Genomic DNA, 24,450 nt, shown 5'->3' on the forward strand with positions numbered 1-24,450 from the left:
ATTCCAAGAATGAGCAGGGGCATTTTCAAACAATATTTGAAGCCTGCATGAGTTATAGCAGCCCCCGCCCAACCTAAATTATTTGCCCAAGATGGGCCCTAAGTCTCTCAGGAAGTTACATTTATTCCCCAGGGCGAAGTGGCTCATTGTTTTAAGCTTTCTCTGCGCCTATACTTTGGTACTTGGGCTTCAGAATGCGTGAGCCTCTGTTGGTTGGTCCTAAAGCTCCAGTAGCAGCCTAGTAAAGACAGAATTAAGAATCTGGGACATGCTAATCAATAGAAAACTTTAATGTCAATGGTGATCATTGACATTGCAAGTTGTGTATGTAAATGCATAATTCTGAATGTTTGTACTAACCCCATTGATTTTAGTGGTGTTGCAATGGTAGATTAGTACAGTTTTCTACGTTAATTAAATCAGTCCATCAATCGTCTCTCAGAGGTGGAAACAACACACTTGTGATTCTTGTCTTTTGTTATAATAAAAACTCATTTGTATTCATTATTGTCTATAACTCTTGATTTTCATTCTTCATAAAACAGTTTGTGACAGTCAACACGTTTCTCAACAACAGTCACTTATTCAGGGCTAATTAATCAATCATACTATTCATGCAACAAATGTTATTGAGAAAATGTCAAAGTCACAGACATCCAATAAGTTATTAGTAGGAATAACTAGATATCTTCTCAAATTAAATTCTGCAGAGTTGTTGTTAGACCTGGCATCCGTGGTGTTGTTCCCCCTAACTTTTTTCCTTCAGACCTCCTGTTTTATCGGACTTGGGTTTGCTAGCCTTAGGATTTTGTGAACTTTACCACTGTTGACCAGTTTCTAAAATGCTTGTGCTCTCTCCCTAAAACTTGGTATCATTGGCTTGTCCACAATTGGCATATTTAATTTTCTTAGAAGTTCCTACTAAAGTGCACTGTATGTGTGCAGAACCTATACATTAAATGCTACTAGTGGACCCGAAGCACTGATTGTGCCAGCCACTTAAGTAGCCCTTTGAACATGTCACAGACCTGCCATTGCAGTGCCTGTTTGTGCAGTTTAAACTGCCATGTCAACCTGGCAAGTTCAACCTCTTGCTGGGCCCAAACCTTCCTTTTAATACATATGTCACCTCTACGGTGGTCCTGGGCAGCCCCAAGGGCAGGGTGCAGTGTAAGGTTGATGACTGGATCCAATCCAGCTTGCTAAATGTATTTCCTGAGCCAGACATCGGCGCCCTGCCCCATGGTTTAACAAGGCTTTACGCGAGGAGAAAAAGCAGTGTAAGGGGCTGGAAAGGTCCTGGAGGAAATCCTATGACAAGGATAAAAAACTTAAATGCAAAGTGGCACTGAAAAACTATCATGCGCTTTGCAGAGCTGCCCGTGCTACATTCTACTCCAACAATATCTCCACTAACTAAAACTTCTCCAATACTCTTTTTAAAGTAGTTAAAGAACTTTCAGACCCCAGTAATGTATCTCCGTCTCATTTGCTGTCACAGCGACAATGTGAGGAACCGGAACATTTTTTTGTTAAAAAGTGACAGATATCCAACACTCTCTCTTGACTGCTTAGACAGGCGAATCTAAGTTGGATGGTAACATCTCTAATACCATGTCACGGCTGCCACTTCCAACTGGTGAAGTAAACAACAGGGACACTTTGAAACCATTCAGAAAAGGAAATATTTGACTCATCTGGACACCCCTCTTTTCCTGATCTTGTTACATTCATTAAAGTCTGGCTCTCCTTGTGACCCTCTCCCTCTGGTCAAACCTAGCACTGCGGGCCTAGACATACAACTTTTGGTAGGACTCCTCAAGTCATCCTTACAAGAGGGACATATTCCCCAGGCATGGAAGAACGCTATGGTCCTACCCCTCTTTAAAAAGCCTGACTTGGATCCCTCCAATGGTTCTAACGTTAGACTGATCTCTATGCTTCCATTTTTTCCAAAATGTTGTCGAACATGTTAACATGCAATTGACCAACTTTGTGGCTCCCCAAAATCTTCTGCAGCCGTCAGTCTGGTTTTAGAGCAGGACATAGTACCGAATCTGCCCTTCTGGGAGTCACTGAACATCTGAGACAGCTTCAGGATAAGGGCAGAACTGCTGCGCTGATTTTACTCGACCTCAGCGAGGCCTTCAACACTGTGTCACATACCACTCTACTGGAAATACCGGCAAACTTGGGTCTCCAAGGGACAGCTTTATCTTGGATGGCCTCTTTGCTGAATGATGCCACTTTCCAAGTCTTTTCAGTCAGCTCCACGTCAAAGCCATATGTCTTTACTTCTGGAGTCCCTCAGGGATCAACCTTAAGCCCGATGTTATTTAATATCTACGCCCATCCACTTGCGTCATTAGTGGAAAGCTGTGGCCTTACCTGTGTCTCTACGCAGATGACGATCACATCATCTCCTCTCTGTCTTTTGTTCGGGGCCACATCTCTGAGGCCCTGAAATCCTGCCCGGGTTTGACTTCCACCTGGGAGAACACCAACTCGCTAAAACCTAATGCTAATAAGACCGAGATAATGGTGTTGGGTAAGAACCCCCTGCTTGGAGGCCCACAGCACTGGCCTGCAACCCTAGGTGTTCTTCCCGAACCGCCCTCTATAGTAAAGAACTGGTGGTACCTTACCAGCACACTTGCTTTCAGCATTCAAGCAACAGGTTGCCATGCACGTTTCCCAGAGTCAAACTGGCTCATTTGGGAGGTTGCTCCTTCTCATACTTGGGCCCCAAGTTGTGGAACACCTTAACCGAGTCCCTGAGGAGCTGCAACTCACTGACCATCTTTCGCAAGAACCTGATAACCTGGATGTTCTAATCTTATCTTATTTTGCTATCCGCTACCTACAGCTATACAACACTTTATTATAATAATGATAATAATATTTAAAACTTTGCCCTTGTACTTTAAATTTTTACATGTCATGGTAGCGAAAAACTCTTACATTTGTTTTGTAATGTAATTTAAAGAATATTTGTAGAGCGCACTGCAACCCGCCGGGTATCCTGGTGCTGAGAGATGGAAAAGCCTGTGGCAGAGGGCAGAAATGGTATTATACTCTGGGAAAGAACCAAGGTTTTATTGTCTTTCTGAATGGCAGAAGATCTTTCATCTGCCGCAGCTCTGTGGGTAGGCTATTCCAGAGCATTGCAGCAGCAACACTAAAAGCTTGCCCCCCTCAGTTTAGCTCTTCTGAACATAGTTTTTTTTACCCAGTTAGCTGAGGAGGACCGAAGACAGCGAGTGGGAGCATATCAGCTGAATTTATTCTGCAACGCTATTGGCCCTAAATCGTGCAGCGCCTTAAACACGACACAGAGGGATTTGAAGTGAACCCTCTGCAGAATTGGGAGCCAATGAAGCTCCACAAGGGCCTGGGAGGAGGAGGGCTGACGAGGTCTCATCAAGTCCAGCTTGGCCGCTGCATTCTGGATTCTCACAATTAGATATTTTGGGGACTCCTGCAGCACGGCATTGCAGTAATCTAACCTGCTCATGAAGACACTCCTTACCACCAGTGCGCGAGTATGTATGGGGAGCATGGGGAGAATTTTCTTGAGGGGCCCTGATAAGGAAAAAACAGCTCCCAACGGTCTTATTGACTTGATTTTACTATTGCAAGGCCTGTCTCTCCCATAGGATAACATTGGGATTACTATTACATTTTATAAGTGTAATTCCCAATTGGGAATAGGTAACCTTTCCAAGTTGGTGTCTCTAAAATAACAACTTAAAATCCAAACTTATGGTGAAGTTGGATTTTAAATTGAGATTTTTGAAACTTGACATTTGCATGCTTTTGGTGCTTGCTGCCTGTCTCTGATCACATATCTTGGGTGGTTGACAGCTGGGCTTGGTGTATTCCCCTAGACAGCCACACACAATGGGAGCGTATGTGTGACCTGAAGGGGTATTCAGGTTGGATGAAAGGAAGAAGCTGGATCCAGCCTCATTTACACCTGAATAGGCTGTGTCCTGTCCCCGCACGAAGAGCTGCATACCCACCTGTATAGAGTCTGGAGCCAGAGTAGGAAGGGAGGGCATCTGTGCACTTCAAAGGCACCACTTGGTATAATACTGGACCTCAGACTCCACCACTTCAGTACACTTCTGGACCGATGGATGCTCTGCCAGTACGAAAGACTGCTGTGCTGCTGAAAAGACTGCCACTCTGCTGGACTCCTGTTTTGCTGTGCTAACCTCTTGCCCTCTTACCTGGGTGAGAAGGACTGGACATGCAGCACTAGAGCCCAGAACCCAGAGTGACTCCAAAGGCTAGTTGGCTGGCCTCCTGATCTGAAGTTTCAGTAACATAAAAGACTTCCAACCACTGGGCTTCTGCCACTGGGCTCTGCCATCTGTGAGTCAGTCCTGCCAAATGGTGCCAGCCCAGTCCGGGACCCTTGAAAGTGGGCCTAAGGTGTTTGCTCCAGCAGAACCAACGTGTCCTCTGTCGAATCGACGCATTGCCTCTGCTGTGTGGATCAAAGCTGATGCATCGACTCTGCTACATGCATCAGAACCAGCGCAATGCCGCTGCTGCGTGGATTGGACCTCCATGCATTACCTTTGGAACCACTACTGTGCAACGCTCTTCCGGCACAAGGTCCTCACATATCCATCGACGACAACGAACCTCTGCATTGCAGCACTCCACTCATCAGAGCCAACACTTTGCCCCTGCTGCACGGATCTGGACCAGTGTATCGCCGTTGCTGCATGGAATCGGCATTGACGTACTGCCTCAACTGCACCACTCATCCTCTAAGTTGAGGCATCATGGATTATGGTTCTTTGGTTCAGCGTGCCTTGCTGGGTGCCGGTAGCCAGCCTGCACACTCTCACAGTCGGCTTGAGCTTCTGACTTTGTCCCTGTCCTGCACGACCAGATATCCCTTGTTGGCGCCTCATGCTTTTGGGTGCTACTTTAACTTAACTTAAATCTTTCAAATTCAATATCTCACGTTCTACTTATTGGGTTTTTATTGTTTTGCTCTTGTTTTATTTATTAACATACACTTTATTTTTCTAAACTGGTGTGGGATCTTTTTGTGTGGTGTTTGTGTTTACTGTTTGAAGTGTTGTACAAATACTTTACATATTGCCTTCAAGCTAATCCTGAGTGCTCTGTGCCAAGCTACCAGAGGGTGCGCACAGGTTAATTTGGGGATTACTGGTTCCTTACCCTGACTCGGATTGTGGATACTGCTACACCAGAGCTCACACCTCAGTCAACCAGGAGCCACAATTCTAATAGTAGTCATCCCAAGTTAAGGGTGTCCAAAATAATAAAATGTATTGTTTGTAGGGATAACTTGATAATGTATCGAATTGAATTTCATTCAGTCTTTCTCCCCATGATTAAGGGTATCACTATTGATTGAGCGTAGTCAGAAATCTCAGCCCTCCCGATAAATTGAGCAGTCAGATTTGTTGAGTTTATTGGGATATCTGAGCTTGATGGCGGCTTGTTTGTCATGATTGTGGTGTTTCCTCCTCTCAGAGAACAAATGATGGACTGATTTACTTAAACTGCTGAAACTGTGCTGGGAAGTGGGAGGATAACCTGCACATCTGAGAGGATAAATGCCCGGTAGTAATCTTGCTTACCTGTTTAATATAGATGCTTCTTAATGTTTTCTACTTTTACCATTATAGTGACACCATAGAAAAGCCATTAGGCCCACCTCATTGATACTGACACCCACTATATTGTGCTATTGTATCAATTATAGGTGGGTGGATTGTGATTATGGGTTTGGGTCTTACTAGGGTATGAACTGCTATGTGGGTGTCACCAGATATTTCCAACTACCTGAATGTATATATTTGTAGTTAATGTGTAGTGTTTAGTAGTGTGTGTTTATTAAAGTACGTTTATTTTTTATAAGAAAAAGCATTGACTGGACAATGATGTGTTGAGTGTATCAGTTACATACCAACTAGCTGGGGGCACTAGCTCACACCTCCTCCCTTGTTTAGGCCTTGAACTGTTTGCTTTGCTATCCTGAGAGAGTCAAATTCTGCAATAGGATACTTTGTTCCCAGTAAACAGAAAGTCCAAGGCTTATTTCTAGTGAAGGGCTCAAGTCCTTCCCAGCTAATAACCCAATGTCTTACTCATGTGTTTTGACACCAAAAGCTTGGAGTGGGAACAACTGGCCATCAGTAGCCTCTCAGATCATTTAACTGCTGAAATTATTTGGCCACCTTCTCTGGTGTTACTCTCTACACTTTGAATTTGTTACTTCTGAGGCATGTAAGAGTAGTTGTTGTGATCGACCCATGTGAAGTAATGATAGCAATAATCAAATTAGCAGGTGTGTAACGGTGGTCCAAGTGACCAAATATAATATGCTTCTTTTACAGGTTTGCAAATTCGAAGATACGATTCTAGCACAGAGATTTGCTCTATTTCAAATTTGGAAATGATTGATCTAGCACTTGTAAATAGAAATTATTCCAAGTGGCTAGTTTTTAGATCGTTGCTTCTCAAATTAATGGATAGAATTTGTTTTTTATCGCTGATGTTCTTAATGTACACATTGCAATTCTGCACATGTAGCTACATATATCTGTGTATCTGAATGGGTCCTTGGAAACGGTTCATTTTTGTGGGCCCGGGCCAAGAATCAATTCGGTGCCTTTCCAGCGAACTGTGTATGTTTTAACATACATGACATTCACCTAATCCATGCACACATTCCTTTAATCCTTTAGTATAGGTTACATACATAAATGGTATGATTTTAGAGCTCAATCAGTTGATTGTTGACAAGAGTTTGTTTTCAGTGTTTAAGATGTGACAGTTGAAAGGAATGTGACTCTTCCATTACCTTGGCTATGGATTTTGAGGACACTGACGAGGCTGTTTACAATTAGAGACAAGCAGAATTACCTTGACCATGCAAGATTAGCGAAATAATGTGCACATTGTGTGTTGAATTAAATCGTTCTTCAAAGTTGCCACGTATAACTGACAACAATTTCAAAAGGAAATAATGTTTAGTCCTTGTGTATTATTTGTTAAAATGCCATCCATTTTAGGAGCTCATAAAGATAAAGTGCGCTAATTCGATTTTTAGTGTTTCTTTAACAAGGGAGGGAGTGCTGGGACTTACATTTAGCCAAAAAAAAGGGATCATGGGTTTAACATGCGAGTTTAATGACCCATGTTAAAAATAAAGCATTGTGTTTTGTGTTTGTCATTTCTGTGCCATGAAAGAAGTGTTTGATACAGGCATGCCATAATGAAAATGTTAGTTTGGTATGTTATTGTGTTTTGTTAAAAAAATTTTAGGGCGCAAAGTTCTTGCTTTTCCACGTGCAATTTATATATAAACAAGCATTTACAATGCAACGGTTTCGCCTTTGGAAAAGTTTGAGCTATTGGCATTGTGAATGACAAACTTTTTATTTATGTGTTGGTTTTGAAAAGAGATAAATAAATGGCATTGTCATTTACAAAGGCAATTGCTTAATCTCTCGCAAATGCGATTTGTATTGCAACTATTTCAGTTAGCATTTTGCACTACGATGAAAACTGGCTAAAGATAGAGACAAAAAACAAGTCTTAGCTAGGAGGTAATACTCACCAGACAGAGACACCCGGCAAAAATGACTTCACTTAAACTATCATATGTACAGCACTAAACATTGCACATCCTTCGTTGAATAACTGTTTGTTTACTGCACTAAAGATTGAAGATTACTCTAGTGTTATTTCTATAGTGCTCACATGCTTCAGAGCAAAGAGGACTCTAGGAAAAACACTTGTAAACAAATAATCATCGTTGGGTGAATTATAGTAAGGCATTGTAGAATTACAGTTCGTTTTGGAGCATGTAAATGCTATAGAATGGAAATGGTTAAAGGTGCTGGTTCAGAATTTGTAGCTGTGGTTCTGTGCATTTGCAACGGGTGCATTTAGTCGCAAAGTTTCAAACTAGAAGACATGGAATTCATTCCTAGCCTAATAAACTGATCAAATTGTGTGATCCTGTGTAAATCATGTTTTGCCACTATGCTCTATTTCACTTTCGAGTTTGTGTTGGGCATGAAAATACATTATTTTTTTAGAGGGGCCGGGCAAAGCTCCCACTCAGCCTGAACAAGGCTGCATGTCTCTTTCACAATAACTCCTCACTGCTCCAATATCTACAATCTCAGCCTTTCACCGAAAGTGCAGCAGACTCGGGTGAAATGTCGGTCCGATTACAGCTAGACGCGGCCCCGCGTATTCTTCCTGTGGCCCAGTCCGCTGGCACACACTCTTATTTTATAGCTCCTCACTAACTCTGTTGTGGGAATTAACAGGTGGGAGTGTAAGGAAGCAGCTGTATTTTAAATAACTAAACGGAATCTCCAAATATTGAGCGCTATAATACCGAAACTCAATTGCTTTTGGGAAAACGAAACACAGAATAAAATTTCTTTTAATGTAGCATTGTTACGGGACATCCACTAAATTGTCTCTGATTATTACAATTCGCTCTTCAATGGAAGGGCGTCACCGAAGTTAGGCCCAAGCAACGTTTTGTAAAGCGCTCGCCTATGAGAGGACGAGATGTAGCAATTTCGTTGAACTGAATATTGTTAAGCAGACTAAACAACTTAACTAAAGAAGACGAGTATTCATTCCACTCAGGTCATGTTTGGACATGTAGGATTGTAAATAAGATTTGGGCATACGTGTCTATAAACGATATTTCAGCTATCAAGTGGAAATATTACTCATTTACCACTGGCACTCGTACAGCAATGCAAGGCATTGAAGATCATACAGACACACATAACGATCATGTGGCGTTCACAAGTATATAGACACACACACACGTATGCATGTTTGTAAATAATAACCATGGGGCCTCCAACGAGAACAACTGCATTATCAGAAACATGACATGATTGGCACTGAAGACGAAGGCTCTACGGGTATCACAACACTTGACATCTCAATTCATCTGCCTCAAAATCAATCACAGTTAGTGAATCGTGTAGATATATTTGGAGTAAATACCGTATTTAATGTGACCTGGATTTAGATAATACGTTGATTCGCGAGGAGGTGCGCCTATGTTTCAGGAAACTTCAAAAACAGAAGGTGCCCCTCAATCCAAGCCAACGTTTTCAGAGCACAATGCTGCTTCCGCCGCCTACCTATCGCCTACGCAGTACCTGACAGAATAAATGCCTTCGATGAGTGTCCAGTGAACAAACATACCCCAAGAGGAGGGGGGGATCAGAGCACAGAGGCAACAGAGGAGAAGAGATCACAGGAGCGCAGATCAGGGCACAGAGGCAACAGAGGAGAAAAGATGAGAGCACAGAGGCAGCAGAGGAGAAGAGATCAGAGCACAGAGGCAACAGAGGAGAAGAGATGAGAGCACAGAGGCAACAGAGGAGACGAGGTCAGAGCACAGAAACAACAGAGGAGAAGAGATGAGAGCACAGAGGCAACAGAGGAGAAGAGATGAGAGCACAGAGGCAACAGAGGGGAAGAGATGAGAGCACAGAGGCAGCAGAGGAGAAGAGATCAGAGCACAGAGGCAACAGAGGAGAAGAGATGAGAGCACAGAGGCAACAGAGGAGAAGAGACGAGAGCACAGAGGCAACAGAGAAGAGATTAGAGCACAGAGGCAACAGAGGAGAAGAGATCAGAGCACAGAGGCAACAGAGGAGAAGAGATCAGAGCACAGAGGCAACAGAGGAGAAGAGATGAGAGCACAGAGGCAACAGAGGAGACGAGGTCAGAGCACAGAAACAACAGAGGAGAAGAGATGAGAGCACAGAGGCAACAGAGGAGAAGAGATGAGAGCACAGAGGCAACAGAGGGGAAGAGATGAGAGCACAGAGGCAGCAGAGGAGAAGAGATCAGAGCACAGAGGCAACAGAGGAGAAGAGATGAGAGCACAGAGGCAACAGAGGAGAAGAGACGAGAGCACAGAGGCAACAGAGAAGAGATTAGAGCACAGAGGCAACAGAGGAGAAGAGATCAGAGCACAGAGGCAACAGAGGAGAAGAGATCAGAGCACAGAGGCAACAGAGGAGAAGAGATGAGAGCACAGAGGCAACAGAGGAGACGAGGTCAGAGCACAGAAGCAACAGAGGAGTAGGGAGCACAGATCAGAGGAGCAGAGAGCAGAGATCAGAGGAGCAGAGATCAGAGGAGCAGAGATCAGAGGAGCAGAGATCAGAGGGGCGCAGACCAGAGCCGCAGCCAGCAGACCAGCGCTGGGAGTCCAGATGAGGCGTTCAGAGCGCGGGGGTCGCCTCAGCCCTCAGCAGCAGCAGCGTCGGCTCAGCAGCAGCGGAGGGAAAGTTTTCCGAAGCGGCTGCAGGGATCCAGAGCCACCAGACCCGGGGCTCGGGCTGGGATCCAGCCAGGAAGGGATCCGGCCGAGGATGCACCCGGGGACCCACCGCCCGCACTGCCTCCAGCCGAGCCCAGCCACCGACCCAGCCAGCAGCTCCCGGCGAGGGAGAGAGGGAGAGAGAGGGAGGGAGGAGGGAGGAGAGAGGAGAAGAGGCAGAGGGAGGGCCAGGGGGAGGAGGAAACACCGACATGGAGGGGGAGACGGGAGGGTGCGGGGGGCACAAGAGGGCAACAATGCCATGGGAGACAGAGAGGAAGGAGGGAGCAGCGGGAGGAGAAAGGAGAAGGGACCGAGGGGACACACGGAGATAAAATCAGGAGCAAGAGAGGAGAAGAGGCAGAGGGAGGGCCAGGGGGAGGAGGAAACACGGACATGGAGGGGGAGAGGGAGGGGAGACGGGAGGGTGCGGGGGGCACAAGAGGGCAACAGTGCCATGGGAGACAGAGAGAGGAAGGAGGGAGCAGCGGGAGGCGAAAGGAGAAGGGACCGAGGGAACACACGGGGATAAAATCAGGAGCGGGTGAGGGAAAGGGGAGGAGAAAGAGGCGGGGAAAGAGCATTGAGAGGAAATGAGTCGGGATGAGGGGAGGGGGGGAGAAGAGAGAGAGATACGTACTGAAGAGAAAGAAACATATGAGGCAGGTAATCAGTGGAGAAGACGCCTGAAGCAGGAGGGTGAAGAAGAGAGGAAACAGAAAGAGAACGGAGGAAGAAAAGGAAAGACAACAAGAACGGGGGGGGCGTGGCCGGGGGTCAGCGCAGGACGGACGGGGAGCAGCCACCCCCCGCCGCAGCTCCAGACAGGGGCACGAGTCTGTGATGGGAAAGTCCGGGGGTTGCATAGTGTGGGGGGGGCGATTAGAACCATGGGCAGAACTGGGGAACTCCACAGTACGTGAGCAATGCTCTCGGGCAGAACTGGGTGGCGTCCATCATGTGTATGCATTCGGGGTGCATAAATTATGAACTAGCACTCACCTGGGCTTCCTCCGGCGGCCGTGGTCGGCATGGAATAACAAAAACAAAGCCAGAAAAAAAAAAAACTATACTCCGCCCACCGCCGCGATGACGACATCGCAGAGGCGGAGAGCGAAAAAATCTCGGGAACGCCCACAAATCTGGTCCGGCCATGACGGACAGATCTCTGTTCCAATGGCTAGCCTCCATTTATGGAGCTAGCCAATGGAAAAGAGGGCGGGACTAAGCCCTACACTGTAGGGACATAAGATTTCTCCTGAGCGGAGCTAGGAGCTCCGACGCCAGGCGAAACCTAAAAAGTAGATAGCCTGGTCACTTTATAATGCGAATTCTAATTCATAACAAAACATTGCATATTTCGAAGACAGTTTGGCTGATCTTTTGGGTTGGCTTTCTGGTTTCGTGCCTTTCTGAATAAGTGAAGCTTTCCTGAACAAATGTGATGTACTTTGAACAGAGGGTTATATTGTTTTGCAAATGCACTCATGATCAAAAGTTGAATCTGTAAAAAACATCCCAAACTGCTCCATTTCTCCCAGTCCACAGTACTGTCCTGAAAGGAAAGCTGTGGCTAATTTCTGGAAAGTGCTAAATAATTCTGAAAATAAAAACCGGAGAAAGCTTTCCTGACGTTTAAGTGCTGATCCAGCGCCCCTATAGAAAATGTGTCTCAACAACAAACACCATGATACTCACCATTAATCATAAATCACTCAAGGCCCATAAACTAACAAGACAATTTTTGGGCAACTGAATCATGTGACCTAATTAATCAGAACTATTTTCAAACTATTTACACATTTATATACATCTGCAGTTTATCAATTCTTACCATGGTTTTTACACAAATAAAATTTTAATTAAGTCACTAAGGTAAATGGATCAGCTAATGGTAACTAGACATGAATAAAGAAGACCAGCTTGTCGTTTCAAAATCTAATTTATTAATTTTATTCTTCAAAGGAAAAGCATTTTCTTTAATAAATAATTATTTTATTAGCAAATAAGCAGCATATGATCAATTAGGCTGACAATTCAAAGCAATTCAGTAAGCATGTATTAAGGCAAAATTACAGTTTCCAATCCCTCAAGCTAATTCCCTAACTAATCTTTGCTCCACCTGTAAGGGAAAAATCATTTGGGCCTATTATCCTTACGTGCGCCAAAAGTCCATCAGCACGACACGCCCTTCAGGAATCGGAAAGCGAGAAGCGCCCTCCTGTCAACGGGGTCAGGCATTATACCTTTTCTGTCTGACTAATCTCACTAAAATGTATTCTTTCTCTTGCCATCCAGAGTTCTTATTGGCTGACAGATGTCAGTCCATGTCAGCTCATCACTTTTTCAACCCAAAAACCGAGCCTTTTCTTTGGCTCCATTGTCCGACTAAATACATGACTTTAGCTTCCTCAGAAACGCAACATTCTTCAAGTAACAGACCGTTACTTCCTTAGCTTGGCAGACTTGCCGCATCCTGTCCTTGATTTTGTCAATCTCAGAGCACGTCCTGCACAAAAGTCATTCATCAGTATTTCTTTGACAACTGTTGATGTGGTAAAAGTTTCCACTTCTGAGAAAACGTGCAGGGCTCCACACTGGACAGGATTCTAAGCACCATCTTTAAAACGCTAGGCCTTAAGCCTCTCCCTTGGTAACTAGTATTCAAATAAACACAAGACATTAATTACTTAAAGTATTGAAACTCGTTCTGTTACCCACCCCCTTTGCTAATTATTATCCCATTAATATATGTTACCTAGCTGAAGCACACAGAGCTGCATGTTTATATCTACCACCTTCATTTAGGCCGCAAATAATTCTCCACGAGCTAATGCCACATAAAGACGAACGGACATAACATAAGCACACAAAATAAGCACATGCCATTAATTAAAGACAAAGACAATAGACACGGTTAGTTTATTATTTTCATCGCACTTGCAGATGCAACATAGAGCACATAGATTAGTCCCTTATGTCGTGTAATGCATTTTAAAACTAGGTTGATTAGTACTTTTCAACATACACTCATTAATACGGTTATAATATTATGGAAGTTTAACTTTGCGAGCCAGAACAACATTTTATTCTGAACCTCGCTCCATCAGTGCCAACCAACCTTGAGGCAAGAGGGTCTTCGGACTATTGTAATTACCCCAGCTCTGAAACGAGGGCAGTGCATGCACCAGCATAGACACACATTTGAGTCCTACTCACCGTGCCGTAAGGGCATCTTTAGGTAAGTGGCCTTTCTCCTGCACACCGCCATGCTGGTGTGCCCCCTTAACCAACAAATGTCCCCCTTCTTGACCATCATGCCACAAGGGAGGCTTCCATCTCCCGGCGGCTCCCCCCTTCCTCGCTGTGGGACTTGTTTTCGGGAGCAGCCTGCCATTGCAAGGGATGCCCATAAGTTGGCCCTGAAAACTTTCATCCCTTCTTCTGACAGAAGCACCCTATCCAAGGCGTGGAGCTTTGGGCGCCCAGGGTTAATTCGGCCTTGTCTGGTACTGCCCACTCCGTGGGCTTTGCAAAATCAGCTGACTGCTATGTTCAGCTTCCTCCTGGAGTTGTCAACTGTGCTGTTTGACATGTCCCTTCGCCATGCCAACCTGGTGATCATTTCAGACCATATGATGGTGGTGCTGCCGAACAGTTTGGCTTCTTCTTCCAAGCCTAAGCGGATGGCATGGAGGAGGTCCCTCCTCCCCAGCCTTCGAGGTCATTGCCCACCAGGACGTCAGGGTGCCAGGAGGCTGCCACCTGTAATTTCCTCTGGGTTGCTGAAAGATGCTCCCATCTCATCCCAGGGCAGCTTAATCACCTGACGCATGTAGCTTCCGGCTGGCCTCTTTGCCTGTGTCTGCCGCACCACCACTGTGTCTGCCGCACCACCACTGTGTCTGCATCCAGTGGATATATGAATGGCCGACTACCTAGACTAACCTGGGGCGGATGCCTGCTTGGGCAGCAAGTACAGTGTCAGCCTGACCATGCATCATTTCTGTTCCCTGCCTCATGTCGTTTTTATGTGCGTTGGAGTACCACCTGTCCACTGCCTTGATTCTGGCTTCAGCTATCCCTTGTTGTGCCACCGTTGTTGCGGCCCCTATCCTAAAGGAGTGTGATCAAAAAGATGGGGGTAGGAGCCCTGCCTTAAGCAGAGCTTGGCGCATGATCGCTGTGACCTGAAACCTGCTCAGCAGGTCACAGTTTCTGTGATTAAATAGCGGGCCCTCCCCTGTGGGCTGTATTGCCATGTAAGTGGGAAAGGCAGCACACTGGGCAATATCTGGAGTCTTCTATGCATTCTAGTTGTATCCAGGCCCCTTTGCCCACCTAGTCTGTCTTAGATCCTCTCAACAGTATGTCTAGCCTTGCTATACCTGGTTTAACATCCGCTTAATGTGGGCATCTGGCGCCCATGTCCTTTTTTGATGGGGCCACGAGTTTGCTGATCCTGAATGCCCCAAAAAATGTGATAGCAAAGGCTACTCTGAAGAGCGTTACCTCAAATGTGTCCCTTGTCACCTCCTCCAGCTTGTCCATTAGCTGTGTCAGTTTCTTAAATTCCATGGTCCGCCATGTGTCTGGTTTCCTCCCTTCCAGATTCTTCCACCCTATCCTGGCTGCCCTGATGTAGTGAGTGGCTGTGGGGTCATGTGTAACTTTGAAAAGTGTGCCACCGCTGACAGGTGGGCTTGTGCCCATAACTTGGACTTTGTCTCTGTGTATGCCCATTGAATGTAGTGTTCACTGCCCTGGCTGTGTCTCCAGGATCCCCCAGTGACAAGAACCCCCCCACTCGCATTACTGTTGCTACTTATTTCCTGTAGCGATTTGTCGCATTGGGGCTGAGTACATGCTGTACTAGTGCAGACAGGTCCATTCTGCCAGTTCCCACAGGTGCTCTCGAAAATGGGTCATCTTCTGCTCTGCCTCTGGTGCTAGCCTCTTGAACTTTTCCATCTGCCCACCGGAGAGCGCATCTGCGGTTGGATTCTCCACCCCGGGAAAGTGACATGCCTTTAGCTCTAGATTTTCCTCTAGCTGCAATTTAATCATGCAGCGCATTAGTCTCAGTATGTCTGGACACCTAGCTGTACCGTTATTGATAGCCTGGTCTACCCATGGTTGTTTGACCAGAGTCAGCTTAATGTTCCTTGGGCTCTCCTTCCGTACTGACAGGACCACTACTATGGGGAAAAATTCAAAGAGCATAATGTTTTCGGTGGTTCCCAATTCCTGCCATCTCTTGGGCCATAGTTGGGTGCACCACTTCCTCCCTAGTATTGCCCCAAACCTTATGCTGTCAGCTGCGTTCATTTCCAGGGCTATCTGTTTGGCTGTTTGGCGTGGTGGTGTTGCTCTCTAAGACGAGCCGTTCGCTGCACTAGGAGCCTTGCAAAGGCCCGTCCAGCCGGGATGACTCTTGCCACAAAATAAAGTTTGCAGACCAACCTTTGCAGCTAACAGAGTGTCTCTTTCTCCCTGCTGCACATTGCCCTTATCTCTTCTCTCATCTCTGTCACCTTTCCATCTGGCAGCCTGGACATCCCTGCCTCTGAGTCAAGCTTTATTCCTAGGAATGTCAGCTTTGTTGCGGGCTCGCAGTTTTCTCCCCTGCTAGCGGTAAACCCAGGTCCTTGGCAGGCCCTAGAAGGCCTCAAGTGTGTCCCTGCAATTCCTGGTCTCGGCACACCCCAAGAACAAGAAGTCACCAAGGTAGTGTACTTTGCTTTCCTGCAGATGTCTGTCATGCAAGGCCCATCCAGAAATGTACTGACATGTTTGAAGTAGGCGCAGGACACCGAGCAGCCCATTGGCATTGGTTTGTTCAAGTACGCTGCTCCATGCCAATGGAAGCCAGCTCGCCGAGTGAACAGGGAGGAGGCGGAACGCTGACTTGATATCTGCCTTTGCCTTGAGGGACCCTTTTCCTGTTGCCCTTACTAAGTCAGTGGCTTTGTCCACAGTGGCGTAGCCCACTAAGCATGCCACAGGACTGATGCCATCATTCACTGATGTGCCTTCGGGGAAAAAGAGGTGGTAAATGATGCTGACCTGCCCACCTCTTTTTTTTTTTTTTTTTTTTTGCTATTACCTCCAGGGGCGAGGTTACAAACCCCTTGGAGAGCGGATATGTTAATGAGCTTTCAATCCTTCCCAGCTTCTTTTCCATTTCTATGTTTTTGCTCACCAACCTCGGGTGTTCCTGGGCTAATTTCAGGTTGTTTGTCCTCCCACTGGGCAGGGGGCCCTCACAGGGAATTACAGATCCTTCTTCAAAACCTTTAACTAGTAGGGTGGCATTGTTTTTGTTGCTTTAGCTGTTGGCTAGCCTCCTGAGCTGGTGGGTGTTAATGGGAGATCTGGCTGGCTGAAAACGTCTCCATCCTGCCTGCTCCCCCGCCTTTGGATCCCTGCTAGTGCTTCTTTTTCTTTTCTTTCTTGTCCCCTTGGTGCTTGTTCCTCCTGCACCCTGATGCTGGGTGCCCCCACCCTCGCTGACTGAGCAGGCGTGTTGGAACTTACATGACAGCCTCCATGTGCATTTATTGGCTTCATACGTCCAGCAGATTGCTGCTGGCCCATTTGAAGATGGCTCTTTCCAGCTGCTGTGGGCTTGTAAAAAGACCTGTGTTTACCCTTCAAGGGGGTACTCCGTAAGGACTGGTTGCCTTTCCCTGCCTAAGACATGACCTCCTTTGCCGCCAACATCTTGTGGATGAACCCTGACACATCCTCCTAATTACATTCCATTTCGGCATGAGTTTGCATTTTCAGCCTATAACCCTTATGGTACTCCAACCAAGCGTCCCCTGGGAACTGTCTATGTGCCCTGTGTATGTTGGCTACATAGGGCCAAAGATTAGTTGTGAAGTGTGGAAACTTCTCCACAATAATTCAGGCCATTATTCTAAATGCTTTGAGCCAATTGTCAAACTTTCTCTCTTTTCTCCTTTCTCTCCTATCCTCCTCTTTCTTGTCACACATTTTGTTAGATCCAAACCCTCCATTTGTGTTCCGAGCAATGAGAATATGTAAATGAATTACTTCCTTCTTATCCTTTCTTTTACTACTAGGGGGATGTGGTTCGCTAGCCAAGTTGTTCTAGTGGTCATTGATGGCTGACCTGGTGACGGCCTTCCATATGCCTCATGGGCTTGACCCACCAGTGCTGGGTTGCCCGCTCTGCTTGTGCTGGCCCAGGCTGTCAGGAGGGAAATAATCTTCCCACCATTGCCCTTCTCGTGGTTTGACTCACTGTGGGCCCTGTTCTATTGTTTTCCTTTGTTGGGCCATGCTGATGCCCCTGCGCTGATCCTAAGCATGTGTGCTCTGGGTCCATTAGGTGCCATGGGAGTCTGGATATCTCCCCCTCCTGTGCCAGTGAGCCTACAATACCCTGGCCCTGTGCACCCAATCCATTTAACAACAAAGGGTCAAATAATTTAAAACATTCCAGTACAATTATGCTGTTTACCTGCTGCTGTCCTCGCCGCTGGCTCCCACCATCGCTGTGATGGCTGTAGGTGGTGGGTCCGTCTGTCCATGCCGTTTCTTTGCCTCCCCTTTCTTTGGCGTTCTTATGGTGCTTCTCTGGCACTTTCTGGCCTCTGGTGCTTTGCTGGTGCCTGCTGCTCTGTCGTGTTGCAGGCTGCTTGACCCTTTTTCCAGGTCCTCCTGAAGGTGGGGGTGCAGCCAATCTATGCTGTGTTGCACTGAAGCTGTCCCGCTTCTGAAGAGTCCATATGCTGGGCAGGGGCAACCTTATAACCCCCATTGCCCCTTTAGCAGTTGAGATGGCATTCCCTCATTGGGGGAGCTCAAAGCATTACCTGGCCGCCTATTAGCCAGATTTTATGCCACTTCCTCCCCTTTTGCTGTTACTACAGCGGCCCAAACCAGTATTTACTGGTCTGCTGCTGTAGTTATGGGCCTCCCGCGAGATCCAAATTTGCAGCTGCCTCTGCTAAAGCCGATAATCGGTCCACGAGGTCAGAAATCCAGTTCCGAGGTCATGCCGACTTCATTGTGAAAAGTTGAGAGTGAGATGAGTTCAGAAATCTTGCCTAATTAAGTTGCATCTTCATCGCACCTATGGTACCAGGCTTGAAATAGCCACTGGAGACATGCTCAACCACTCTCTCCAGCCAGGACGCAGCTAAAGTTCACTTTCAACTAGTCAGATGGTGCTTCTGAAAATAATTTCATCTTGAACTTTGGGACTAGAGTAGGCAAGCTTGTCTCACTGTTGTGAGGCCCTACCAAAGCTTAGGTACTTGGAAGAGCAGAATCCAATACCTCACTCCTTTCACAAGACGTCAGCAGCAACCTTACCCTTCCTATTGTCTTAGGTCAAATCTAGTTGTATTCTGATTGCCTTATGATGGGTGCCATAGCAATAGAAGTACCTCAACAGTGCCTATTAGAGGACCATTAATCTAGCCTTGTTAATTTGTAACAGCTTTTCTCCTCCCCATAGGGTGCTCTGTTGCAATGAGGTACTTCCCCCGTTCCACCGGTAGAAACCCAAGCATGCCGCAGCACTTTCTGGGGTATCATTAGTCAGCCTGGCTATAGAAAGGTATGTTTTAAAGGCAGACTGAAACTATATCAATGATCTGGATAAACCTGCTACTTGTTGGGGTTTTTAACTGTCCTTTATGTGGCTATTTCATATGAGCTGTTTTCCCTACCCCCTCACAAATCTCAGTTAAGTGTGTGGATGTTCCTGCAATTAACCTCTCCGTTACTGCCCCTCATCATTCTTCTAGCAGTGCAGCTACTCCTATATTCCTGTTTTGTTATAGATATGTCACTATCAAACTTTTTGCATTTCCATTGTTTGGCAGTCTCATGTCAACCCCCTCCCCCCCCCCCATTCCTGATTTAAGTGTATATGGATGTTCCTTCTGCTTTCCGACCAGGAATCTTCCAATTGGGAAGTTGCACCAAAAGGTCCTTGGTTCTCTTGGTGGCTCCTGATGGGTGCCATACATCCCCTCACCCTGGCCTGAGTAAATGTAATTGCTGGTACTATTAGTGGTAGCCTGGCAGATCCAGTATGGAGGCTGCTCCGGTCAGGTACAGATGACCAGCATTTATGGAAAAAAACGTTTGTGGCATTTTTACTAAAAATGTAGACCCCCAATTTATTACATTTGCAAAGAAATAATAAAATGATTTGAATATGTACTTTCCAGAATTTTCCCGTTAGTTTAATGAATCGTGGATTTTTTTAACCGAAAGCAGGCCTAGACAAGACTAGAAATGATTCTTCAATCTATGCAGTAAACATCATTTTTGTTCTGTTACTGCAAACACATAGTAGCTATGCATTCGGCCTGCCACATTTATACACATTATGCACCTACCCCTCATAAGGTCCAAGACACCTTTTACATGTGGCACAGCAAAATACACAGCTAAACATGGAGCAGTGTGGCCTCTGGCAAGTGAAAGTCACAATGGCAGCCCTGAATGCACATATTAGAGTCCGTTCTATATTGATAAAAGTCCACACTGCAGCCCACATGTGACATTTGACTTTTCTACCACTGGTGCAGTTTCTGCTCCGCTTTACTGAGGCCTTATTTACATGCAGGATGTGCCAGTTGAGGCTAACCAGCTGTTTCCGTGCTTAGAGGTCAGAACATATACACTTTTAGGTGATTAGCAGTTTCACAATGTGAGTAAATTCAGCCGAAATACCTACAAAAAAATATATACTTCCTAAACAAGCCACCCCGTGAATTCATATTGCCTGCAGTCACTAACTCTTTTACATTGAAGGGAATTGACAAGTTATTTCCTCTTCTACGAAAGTATCCCACTTGTGCTTCTGTTTCGTTTCCTTGTTCGGTTGATGTATCCCAATGTTCTGCTGCTCAGACATTCTCTGACCTCTCCATTTCCAAATCTAACCTCTTATCTTTGAGCTCATTTGTCTTTCAGACAGCTAGAATGACTGTGGAAACCATGCTCCTGTCGCTAGCATCAGGAGCTGAATGGGTAGAAACGCGAGAAAGGTTAAGGTGGCTGCTCTGGCTTAGTTCCGACATTCATTAGTCTCTGAACTTCTACTACGCTTCCTACAATTATGCACTCCTTTCTATGCATGTATGTTTTGTTGGATTGTATAGGGAATAATCGTTGCTTTGCGCAACTTCCTAAGCTTTTCTAGTGGTAGAAGGGCCACCGATCACAGCTAAACGTACATAGTAGTGACATTGTTTTTTTAAACAGACCTTCTGCTGTCAGGTTCCCCACTTTTATTTTTTGTAATTAATCATCTGCATATGTCTTGAACTTGTGCACAGTCCTTGCCAACCAATGTAAGGCCATATCGCCAGCTTTTGTTGCAAATTATGGATATGTTGCAGTAGCTGTGGTCAGTAATGTTGTTCACATCTAGTGTCAGAAGGGCTTCGTATACCATTGTAGTTCTAGCGGATCATCAAGTTATTCTTTGTTGATCCTCGACTCTCCAGTTTAAGGGACAATAGTAATAAAAGCCGACTGTATGAGGTGGTACTGTATGACACTAGTCATTACACTCAATCTTGATGGCGAATACAAACTACAACTTTAGAAATACATATATATTTTTTTACATCTATCAAAGCAGAGCAGTTAAAACTTTGAATGACAGAACTATTACTACTCGACCTACTCCTTGCACTATATGTCAAAACGATCCTCTTTGATTGGAAAGACTCCAGATCCATTTCTTACCACACTTGGTGGACCTGGGTGAGCTTCCTCAGAAGTAATCCTTGATCAAAACGTTGTTAATAATAAATCTAGATTACATTAGTTACCCCTAGATACATACACACGGACCTCCTTTCCTACAGATATATGCACCGCTCCTCAAAATCCCGATTAATTAGGTCCTCCCTCTGCACTAGAAACTTGGGATAACCCCCCAATTACTAAATTTCTATTTCTTTCTCTCTTCTCTACTCCTCTCCTTCTTCTCTTTCCCCTCCTCTTTCCCCTCCTCTTTCCAGAAGAAGCTCACCCCATCTGACCATACTAGACAATGCAGCAGGTGTAATAGTCGATTATGTTGACGTCCAACCTCAGTGTCCAACCTCGTTTACTGAACAACAGTGTCTTAAATGCATACTGACGACACACGTTGTTATACGAATCTTGCAATGTTCTTATCTGTCGGACATGCCTGTGCTTCGCAACTGCACAATCTTGTTTTTATTTTTATTTGCTTCTCTTTTTTACTGTATTTGTCTTGTATTATGAAAATACCTAATAAAATGTAAAAAAAAGAAAAGAAATTACGAATGACATAATGATTCTTTGTGAGCAAGATAATACTGTTATCCTATGCTGAAGGGTTTTGGTGCCTTCTGCAATCGTTTATTTTTGTCTCAGTTTGCAACAGCCGTTATTGAGACTGGATTTTGATCAACTAATTAAATTTGGAGTAAAAAAAACATTTGTGGTAACCTATTTTACAGTTACCAACTACTAGTGACCATTTGTTTCCATTGTCTGACACAGCTGGTATTGCCTATTTAGCACTATGTGTGCCACCAGCCCTGGCCACTTTATTATGATGTATTATAATATTTATAGTATTATACTAATTATAATTATTATATGCATTATTATTATTTATGTTCATTATAATAATAATTATTATTATTATATTATGTGTTATGGTCTATTGATGAATTATACGTTATTAATTTTCTTTTCGTTGGGAATTTTCACTATTCATGTTTAAGTACATTCTTCCCAATTCCTACACATAAATGCTATGTATGTGCTGATGTCTTCAGATTTAATGACAAATTGTTAGCCATAAGGTTACGAATTTTTGAGTGAATCCTAACCTGAACCGTTCAAGCTCTTTCGGACAATTCATCAGGATTAATTATCCCTGAGAAAGACGTGCCTCCAAAGTACGACCTCATTGAGTTTCTGACCTCCAGTGGAGCTCAGATGATTAAGGAGCGAAGAGGCACTCCTTCCTACCCTTCATTTTAGCCTTGTCAGACCGTATGAAGTTGTACCGTCTTTCAACCATAGGAGCAATCTCCTCTTCACCTTCTGAGTCACTTTTCAGCAGGGCGTGGAACTGCTGCTTTCACACCACAGAGCAACATGCCAACGCTTGGACTACTGACTCCAGGCTGGTGTTTCTCAAAAATGTCGATTCTTCCCCCGGGCTGTTGTCATAGCCATGGACAATTCTCTGGATGAACTATTGACACTGGTGTGTCTTTTCACTGTCTCTGATTCAGGGACACTTCTTGTGTAACACCACTAGGCAGCTCATAAGCCGGTTTAGCTCTTCCAGTCCTGGAGAGTGCCATAATAATTCTCATCAGGACTTCAGAGGACGTGTCCTGTGCCTCAGGCCAGGAAACACAGCATAAGCAGCCTGCAAAAAAACAGGAGTGCCCCCTATTCCCAATTTAAATGTCCACCTCCTAGCCCTCCATACTTGAGTTGCATCTGCGTCTGCTTCTCCAACACTGACACTTGTGCTGCAGATTGTTGGAGTGGTAGGCTACCTCTGCCCAGCAATCTATGTCCCCGACAAATATTCTTATGCATGATCGCCAAAACTGTTGGCTTAGAAGTTTGCTCAAAGTTTTGTCAGGGTGAGTCCCGTAGAGACTATTACAGCATTCAAAACCAGAATGCAAGATGGGGTCTCGTAAGTGACTAGGGCAATAGAAGTGTGTGTCTGTAGTAGTGATCAGGTCCCACAAAGGTAATAAAGTATGTTTAAGGTTTGTTGTTTCCCTGTAGGATGAACCACCCCTATGCTTTGGATTTTGTTTGAAAGTGATAGGTAGGAAGAGACTCACACAAGAAGGGTGAATAGACGCATTCTGGACATTGCAATCTACCAGATAGTCCTCCTTTTTTTATCCACTAAGCATGAACAGTTTTGGCCTGTCCATTCTCATTGAGAGTGCATTACTTTACCAGGTTCTTAGATATTTAATATGGATCTGAGTATTATCAGGTGACTGATGTTACATTCAATTTTGCCATGCACGGGGATCTTACCGGACAGAATTGATGTCCCTTTGAAAGGGTAGGTGGTGCATTTTTTACTTTTAAATATCATTGGCAATAAATATGTCAGGTTTCCTTTTAGAGATACGCACACAGTGGAAAAATGATTTAAAACTCTTGGGAGCTAATAAGTGGAATAAAGCTAACGTGGCATTTTGCAGGCTAACGATACTTGCTTGCCTGTGCTTGTTCCAAGCAAAACCTTTTCCATGGAGTCCATTACACTCCAGAAAAGTTATGGAAAATTGCCAGAAGTCATTTTAGGTTTGTGCAAGAAGTTACGATGAGGCTTGCAGTTTCTGTCATATGATTTGGGAATGCTGGGTAATTTGTTCCTAGTGCAGTAGCGTTTGCTGAACCCTGACTACAGAAGTGGGTTGGCCGGTAGGACTTGACCTGAAGAGCTGGCTTTAGGGAATTATGGAGGAACAGCTGGGTTCTGGGGGCTACCATCCTCGATAGGGTTGGATTTTCTGTTTGCATCTATTTTTGATACACCAAAACATCTGGCTGTTGTGAGAAATACTGTTGGCCCAAAAACATAATTGTGAAATACTATAAATCATCTCCTAAACCATCAGTAGATAACAATTTAATGCGACAAAACATTCTGTGTTAATATAAAATGCGAACGCTGTTTATATAGTTTTTTTATGCGTCTCATTCTTCTAACTCCTGGCCCTCCCCTCTGCCTTTGTGTGTTTCTTAAATCTTCTATTTGTTGTCTGTTCCACAAGTACGTGCTAAGATCATTGGTTTTTGTTATGATTACTGTTGGAACTGGAACTTTCTGGTTGGCTGAGACGGAGCCCTAGCCAGGCAGAACCTAATACTCCAGTCAGGGGTAGGTGATTACACTTTCTATATAACCTGCGCTCACCCTTGGGTAGCTTGGCACCGAGCAGTCAGGCTGATCACAAAGGCAATGTGTAAAGCATTGGTACAGCACTCGCACACAATAAATACACTGAGCATCACAAAAGAGACTTCACACGTGGAGTATGTAAATAAAGTTT

General features: G+C 45.0%; 1 protein-coding gene across 1 annotated transcript in view; it reads left to right on the forward strand.

Annotated features, from left to right (window-relative positions):
• Nucleotides 1-24,450, forward strand: part of OGFRL1 (opioid growth factor receptor like 1) — a 147,407-nt gene that overhangs the window by 80,947 nt on the left and 42,010 nt on the right. The window lies entirely within an intron of this gene.

This window comes from Lissotriton helveticus, chromosome 6 (assembly GCF_964261635.1).
Source record: "Lissotriton helveticus chromosome 6, aLisHel1.1, whole genome shotgun sequence".
Taxonomy (NCBI): Eukaryota; Metazoa; Chordata; class Amphibia; order Caudata; family Salamandridae; genus Lissotriton; species Lissotriton helveticus.